This window comes from Cyrtonyx montezumae, unplaced genomic scaffold, assembly GCF_038088225.1.
Source record: "Cyrtonyx montezumae isolate F1298 unplaced genomic scaffold, pur_monq_1.0 scaffold_18, whole genome shotgun sequence".
NCBI lineage: Eukaryota > Metazoa > Chordata > Aves > Galliformes > Odontophoridae > Cyrtonyx > Cyrtonyx montezumae.
Window position 1 is genome coordinate 7,462,779 of NW_027071914.1, and position 8,492 is coordinate 7,471,270.

The window sequence follows — 8,492 nt, forward strand, 5'->3', positions numbered from 1 at the left end:
TCCCCTCCATGGGAGCAAAGGGTTTCACTGCCACATAACCACAAGGCTTTCTCCTTACTTCCTTCATCCTCCAATCATACCTCCATCACTCCAGCAGGGTAGGGCAGAGCACAGCCTTTCAGACCCCATCACATCTTCCCTAAGGGAGACCAAGGAAGCTTCATGCAGCTGAGTACCACTCACCTGGATGCGCACTGCTCTCCTGCCAGGGGATGTTTCTGGCTGTGAAGCAATCCAGGCCCAGCAGCAGAAGCTAAAGCATGCCCTCTGGATGACACAGGCCTGTGATCACGGCCAAAAAGGTTCTGTGTCTAGGAGGAGGTCCTGTGGTTAAGAGGAGGAACAAGGGAGTCCCACACTTCAGCTAGAGCACGTTCAAAGAGAGCCTGGCTGCGCATCAGCTCTTGGGCACAGAAATGAGGTACACCAGGCTGCTAGGAAAAAGAGGGCCCACAGACCCCCAGAGCAGCCGGTGCTGTGCCCCCGAAGTCACGGATCTCAGTGTACTGAGGTGACAGGACAGCCTCCCTGTCAGTCCCACCACGACAGCAAACACTGATGAAGGAAAAAGCCCTGCTTGCCTCTTGCTGCTCCTAGCTCTGCTTTCTTGTTGTTTGCTTTGTGCATGCTTCAGACCTCCTGTGAGCCCACAAAATGCTAAAAGTTATAGAAAGTTAACCTGACAGAAAGACTGGGCTTAACAAGGTGGGTCACATAGCGAAAACACATGCTGAGTGACAGAGCTATAATGGAGCAGGGTGAAGCAGAGAGAGGATCATAGGTAGGTACAGAGAACCAGAAAGAAAGAAAATCAATTTGTCTTTCAGTAGATGAAAACCACCGCACTCATTTGAGTGAAAGCACTCAGATTGGCTGAAATTATCACTCAAGTTGTTGCTGATACCATCTGGCTTTGGGATTGGGATGAAACGTGGGGCACCTGAGTTGCATCAACCTCAGCTGTCGAGCTGGGTAAGGAGGAGCCCTGTGGGGGTACCTGAGCAGGCAGCAGTGATCCCTTCTTGCACTCACCCCTTGCTGGCCATCAGAGCAGCTCCCCTCTGCCTCTGGTAGCAGGTGGAGGCAGGCAGCTGGCCCGAACTGCAGAGCACAGCCATAGGCTCTGTGTTGTGTGTGGGACTTGATTAAGAAGCCCATTCTTTTCCACCAAGAACACTCCAGCTCCTTGCTGATTGATGCAGGTGCAGCCTCTGCAATGCAGCATTTCCACTGTGCTCTTCCCCAGCTGAAGCCCATTGTGCCAGCAGGTGAAATACAGGTTGCCTGAGCCCCTGCCTGGTAGACTGGAGGTCTGTGCCTCAGCTGTTTTCAGATAGCTTTGTTCAGTCTGAATGCTTTTTATTGCTACAGCATCTAGAATGCTGGGGTAGCAGTAAAGCTACTGATTTGCTCAAGTTAATCTGATTCTTAAAGAAAACCCCACAATGCTGATAAAACCATTGACTTGAAACTAAGCTTATATCATTTAAGTCACGGTAGCTATACCTGTGCTTTACCTAGCCTTGCCTTATTAATAATGAGAGATTTGCATAAACTTTCTCTAAACAAATATAACCTCTCAGTAAGCCTAATTGTTTTGTGAATTTTCCTTGGATCTTTCTTTGATCTTTCCCAGTCTGTTTGCTAAACCAAGTGCAGTTCAACATAGTTTTTAAGTGTTCAGTTTTAAGCAAAAAAAAAAAAAAAAGAAGTGGTTTTGTTGATTAAATGAGGGCACCTGAGTACTTTGTTTAAGGGATAGTGGGGTAATTAGATGTACTTGAAAGAAAGTTGGGGAAAATTGTTTCTGACGGACACTTGGTGGCAACTTTTATCTGCAGTTTTAATGGCTGCTGCCACTTAGGTTCATTGCTTGGCTTTTACAGCAGGGACCAGGCAGAAAACAGCTCATAAACAAGCAGGGGATGTTTGCACCAGAACAGGCGGTCAGCTGCTTTCTTTGCTGGTCAGGACAGCTTCTCCCAGGAACACTAAAATCAACAGAGATGTTCACTTTGATGGAAGCGTGCAGGTTTTCTGTGTTTCTTTCCTTTTGGAAACCAGAGAAAAACACGTTTCATTAGGGATTTTCTGTTTGTTTTGCAAAGTCCTGTGCAAAGGGACTGACGAACAAAACTCCCCAAAACTACTGCTGAAATTGGAGTGTTGAGAAGGGAAAGCTGCTGCTGGGCCTACTTGCGGCAATTTTCATCCTGAAGTGTCCAACTGTGAGGCCGTGGCACACAACAGGTTGTAGGGTGGTCTTCTTTTTGGCTTGTCAATTGCTGAAACAGCACCGGTGGGGGATTTCATCCTGAAACGCCCATCGGGACCTCTCTCAGAGGTCTGGAAACGAAGCTGCGTGGTGCCTGGAAGTTTCCTGGGCTCTATGAGCGTCAATCTGAGCTGTGGAAATGGGCTCAAACTGTAGCCAGGCCACCGCTGCCTGCCCCCGGTGGCCGAAGGTGGGGTATCCCATGCGAGGAAGCACAGAACGAGAAGTCCCGCGCGTGCTGCTAACGCCGGGGCCGCGGCTCGGAGCCGGGCAGCCACGCGCCGCGCCTGCAGGGCGGGGGCTCCGCTCCGCGCGCGGGGCCCCAGGAGCGCGCAGGTGCCGTTGGCGGCGGCGCGGAGGGGTCGGCAGTGTCCCGCCGGGGCGGGCAGCTGCTGATGGGGGCCTATTAACCCCGGACGGGCGGCGGTTCTCCCCTCGTTTTCCTTCCTCTCCTCTCCTCTCCTCTCCCAGCTTGGCTGTGGGGCTTCCGCCGGCCCCGTTCAGCCCCGTCCGTGCCCGCCGCTGGGTGCGGAGGGGGCTCGGTGCCGGCGGAAGCGCCTCGTACGCTCCGGTCTCCGTCCCGCCGGTGCCCCGTCTGCCTCCTGAAGCTTTGGACAGTAAGAAAAAGGATGGAGGAGCAGTGGTGGAGAGATGAGCTGGCGGCAGACATCCATCGGACCCTGAGGATGAAGGTTTGCTCCCGCTTTGTTCCTTTCGCTCAGCTTTGCTTTCCGTTGCGTCCGCCCCCAGGAGGTGGGCTGTGCCGCGGGGCTGCCGGGCGCCGCTCCAACCGCAACTTGCTCAGGCTGCAGCCCGGAGATGCCTGCGGCTCTGTGACTTGGCCGTGGTGGGGGTGAGCCGTTCTGTAGGACGCTGGGAAGATGCGGGTGCTGTCCTGCCAAACTAAAACCAGCGTGTTGCAGGCTGTAGAGGGATGGCTTTGCTTCTTTGCTCACGGATAAACGCTAAGCTTTGGGACCTCTCTCCTGAGCAGACTGTAGGCAAACTGACATAAGCACGAACGGGGCTTGCTGTGCTTTTTCTAGAAGTTCAGTGTCACTTGCACGTCGATCGGAAAGCCAGCTTGCAATAAGCAAAGCAGTCAGCCGCTGCTGTTAAGAAGTAGCGTTCTTCTACCGAGGACAGGTAAAACTGAAGCTGCTTGCTCGTGCTGTGCGTTTCTTCAGGTGGGCTCCTGGCTCGAGGGAAGCCCTACGCACAGGTGGTTGGGTAGCGCGAGAGCGAGCCGGTAAAGCTCCGGCGAACGAAAGTACCCTCTGGACGTTCCTTGCTGCCGTTTAGCGATATAGCGTCCGGCGATGCAGTGTTCCCGGGTCCAGGTTCCCAGTGAGCCGGGCCCCCTCTGTGGGGCAGGAGGAACTGCAGGGATCCGGTGGCGGTGCGAAGGGGCTGGGGTGACTTTCTGGTGTGTTTGTTTGGTAGTTGAGCGTATCTGCTGCTTGCCTTACAGGGATGACTTCTTTCCTTTTCCAGTAAATTACTGGTTGAGAATCCGGAGTGCCATTGCAGCTAGAAAAAGTAATTGCAGGCGGTGAGGTTGTTCACTCTGTGTTCTTTTTCAAGTAACATCCTGCAGAAACTGCTCTGAAATATATTGCTGAGTTGTAGTTTTTTAGTGTTTGGGGTTTTTTTTTAATGTCAAAGAATCATCAGAACTTTAAGGAGAATGTCACGAGTCTCTGCAAAGGACTGTGCAATGAAGTGTGGAAAAATGTGAGCATGGGCTGGGGATGCCTGTGGCAAACGTGTAGAAGAAACTAGCTGCAGTAGGTGTGTTGCCACTTGAGCAGTAGTGTCAGTGCGTTGTTGGTGTATTGGAGCCTCAGTGTGGACCTGTCTGTGTCTGGGTCAGAATAAACAGGTCTTAATGGAAGCATGTGAGCCTGTTAGGAAAGTGACTTAATTGTCAAGGAGGCTGAAATGTGTGCTGCAGGCTATCCTGCTTCTTTGAACTATGTATTTAAGTCTGTTTAAGGTGAGGAATGATAGGTAATGTCTTTTCCTAGAACGCTAGAAGTGATTGAGATGCAAATTGAATGTTTTTATGTTAACTGCAAGAAGTGTTATTCCCACCCCCATTGGATCGGGGTTCTCTTCATCTGTTGAGAAGTTGGCTCCTTAGTAACAGATGTTGTGCACTGTTCTGATGGCTGTGTTCTGCATGAGTGCAGATGCTGAACGCGTGAGCTATACCTGGCTTTTAATTCAGACAGGGCTAAAAAATGCTGTTTCACAAAGGCTGTATCTCAGAGTGGAGGAAATTAATAGCCCCTGAATTGGGCAACTACTGAAATGTCAGCCCTGTGATAACGCAGGGCCATTGCAGGAATAGGTGATAATGGAAAGGTACTGATTGTTCCAGGCTGCTGCCCCAGACCGAAAATCAGATCTTTCTGAATGGAACTGCTGCAGCTCCTTTACAAAGATCTCTTCTTTAGTAGCTTGGAGTACTCAGTAAGTGTGGAAAGCAGAGTAACAAATGAGTGTGTAGTGGTATTTCTGGTGTTTGAGAAAATCCTGCACTTCAGAAAAGTGTGAATGCCCCAGAAAATGGGGGATGTCTGGCTGCTATTCCTCTCCTGCTGCTGTTCTGTGTTGAGCTGTTTCCCCACAGGATACATTTATTTCCTGCAATTAATGAGAATTACTGGATCCGTCCGCATTTCCCTTTTTATCCATCTCTCGTGTGGCTTCTCAGAGCAGAGCCAAATTTTGCAGGGCCTTTTTTATGAATTTAAAAGGTTAATGTTGTAACCTGATCTCCTTACAGCCAGTCCAAATGGCAGTTTGCAGATACTTTCAGAAAGGTAAGGAGAGCTGATCCTCTTCCTGCTGAAAGCAAACAGTCCTTTAAGTGGTAAATATGTCTGAGTGAGTTCCTCTAGGTGAAAGCTCCTCCGCACCTGTCTCCCACCTCCAGGGCTTTAATGAGAAATGCTGTTTGCAGCAGTGAAGTGTTTCTTACTACTCTGACATGCAGCTCTTTCCTCAGCCTGAGTCCACAACCTGTCCTGCAGTCCCTGGAGCGGAGACTTGCGCAGAGCTTGCTGCCCTCCTGTGAGGGTCCCTTTTCATCACCGTGAGTGCACCTCTTGCAGTTCCAAATCATCCTGTGAGAAGTAGTGCAGGAAACAGCTGAGGCTGTGTTGTTAGAGAGCAAACTTTTCCTCCTCTCCCTGCATGCAGCGCAAGTGCCTGTATTTCTATCCTAGTATTATCTTATAGTTCTGCTGAAGCACCGCCTTTACTTGACCTGTTGCTGGCTTGATGGTTATGATGTAACAGGTGTTGTTTTGTCTTCTAGTCGGTGAGTTCACTCATGACCTTGTTATTTTAGAAACTTGAGATCCTTTCTACACTAAATAAGCATCAGTGGTAAGTTTGGCACGCTCAGATCTGCCTGGCACTGCCTGAAGTTGGGATTGGTGCAGAGCAGGAGGGCTGTGGAGAAGGAAGGCACTAGGGCACTGTGCAGGTGGTGCTTCTGGTGTGGGTTTTTGTGTTGGGTTTTTTTTTTCTTTTTTAAATGAACTCTAGATGAGAATAACAGGGTTTCAGATACCTGCAGACATTCAAAAGGGTTTAGACTCTGTCATTTCAATTAATCAAGAGGGTAAAGCATTAACCTTTCATTCTGATGAGCTTTTCCACTCTGAATCAGCTGTAAGAAAAGGTGTTAGAAGCTTCGAGGTTTACTAACATCAGGCTTTTCCCAAAACTGGCAGCCCAGCAAAAAGCATAATCTGTTCACTTCAAAAGCTAATTTCTTTTTTTAAACCAGTAACAATAGCATTACTGGCCCCTAGCTGTAACTTGCTTATGTTGTAGATGGCAGCATATGCATGGAGCTGAAAGGAACAGGTGTTGTAGTAAAGTACATGGTTATTCATGACCTTTCTCTTTCTTTCCTTCCTTCCTTCAAGTTGGAATTTTGATTTTCACACTTCTTTCTCTGATCCTTCACAGTTCAGTTGCTGAATTCTGAATGCTTTGAATGGTGTAAGAAGGACTTAATGAAATGTTTGATAAAATGTCACAGTGAAACACAGGAAGTGATAAATTTTTCAAGCACAGTAGCAGTCTGGTTTTCCCTGAAATTTCACATATTTCAGTCTGTTTTAGGGATGCTGAAGGGCAGAATAAGATCACAGTGCAGTTGAAATACAGTCCTGGTCTGACATCTTTTTGTTTGTTTGTTTTATGGCATCTTGGTGGTATGACTGAATCTGAATTCAAGTGTCTGCATATCACAGAGAATCTTCAACTGACCTTAATCACTGTAACTTTGAATAGGTATAATGGCTGGTCTGTGTTACAGGACAGCATGGCTTGTGCTTGCCCAGATAAAGTGAGGTTAGCTGTTTTGGAGATATTTACCGTGCATTTTTGCTGAGAGAGGAAATGCATCCTGCTGGCCATGCCTGCAGAGCACTGCACTGTCTGCTTTTTGCTGAGGTGCTATGGCTGCAGGGAGTGCTGCATGGTTTGCCTGGGAAAGACAGAGCCAGGCTGAAGTACTTAAACATGGTACAAAAGCAGATTCAGTTAACATCTTTGTGGATTTCAGAGCCTGGGGAATATTTGTCACAGAGGTTCATTTTCCACTGTCAAAAGGTCTGTGAGTTGATGAATTTCACTCTTGTTCTAAGAACTGATCGTTATTGGTAGGCCTTATGAACATGATGTTACATCACTTGGTAACTTCTCTACTGTTTGTCAGTTCATTTCTGGCTTTAAATGCGGGGAGGAGGAGTTGTGCTGAAAAGAAACGGGATGCAACTTCTGGCTGCACTGAACACCCAGGCACTCTGATGTAGCACTCTGACCACAGTAGGTGTGGCAGCTGGACTGGAGCAACTGCTGTAGGGCAGCTGGAGCACATCATCATGCACAGCTTCCTTCCCCTCCTCTTCTGCTGTGGTTGGCTAATCTAGCTCAAGAGGCGAGACTCCATGTGCTTCTGTGAAGTCCTATAACTCAGCATCTCCTGTAGGATGGCTCTGAGGTGCATAAGCTTGGCCTGGCTGCAAAGCCTTCTGACACACAGGTGAAGTCTGATTCTTACACGCAGTGAGCGGTGCAGGAAGCGATCAGGCTTCCTCCTGGGAGCTGCCTGCAGCCTGGCAGTCCTTCAGCTGTGGTTGTCATCTTTAGCGCTGCTTGAACGTTTTTACACTGATTCCCTTCCTTGAGAAGGTCAGGTCTCAAAGTTGATGGGAGCTGGCTTATAAATGGCCCTTGCCCTTAAAGCTGCTTCTCTTTCAGCCTACGCACAGTCTCACTCTTATGAGCCTTTCTTATCCCAAAATATAAGTGGCAATCATCCTGAATGCTGTGTGCTGCCTGTTTGGAGGCTTTTAGCTGAGACACTGACCAGTCATTCTGTTGAGGGAGCTCACTCAGTCAGCTCTGAGCCACATGGGAGCCCGTGCCACTGTGCCCGGTGTTTCAGTGCGTTGGCTGCCAGGAGCACGCAGCCAGGTGGCAGAGGGAGCTGGGAGCGAGCAGGTTAAGAGCAGCAGCATATGAAAGGACCAGCAGACAGCAGGACTAACAGCTTCTCTGCTATCATTTTACAGGAGCTGGAGGAAAATTCAAAGCATTGGAAATTATTTTCACTTCCTGAAAGTGTTGTTGTTTTCTCCTTTAAGGGCTAGGAGCTGCTGGTTGTGCACCGGTATCCCTAAAGTAACAAAGGCACTTTCTGTATTCAAAGGAGTAATTTTTTTCCCAGAGGTCTTATGCTCAAGAACCCTGTGGTGGAAGGTCAGGGGAGAAGAATGTAGACCTGCAGCCATATTTATAGGGATTCTCACTCTGTGTAGGAATTCCAGACTTCCCAACCATAACTCTGGTCCATACAGCACGTTTCATATTAAATACATAAGCTGAGCTTTGATATATCTAGAGAGAATGATTCTGCTGGGAGATCTAGCTGTTTCAATAGCCAGAGACATTTCAGAAAATGAAACTTGATGTTCCTATAAGTCATCTGGGAAGAAAAAATATTTCAGAGATAGGTGGAAATTCTGATCTTATCTTAGTTTGGACTTGTACAGACATTTAACACAAATGCAGTTATTTTCTTACTGTGGCAAGCAAGGAACTTGAAATTATGTCTTCCAGAACTCTTAGGTTGTGAGTATACTACAAATTCTTGCTCTCAACCTGTTTACTACTGATGGATTGAAATCCT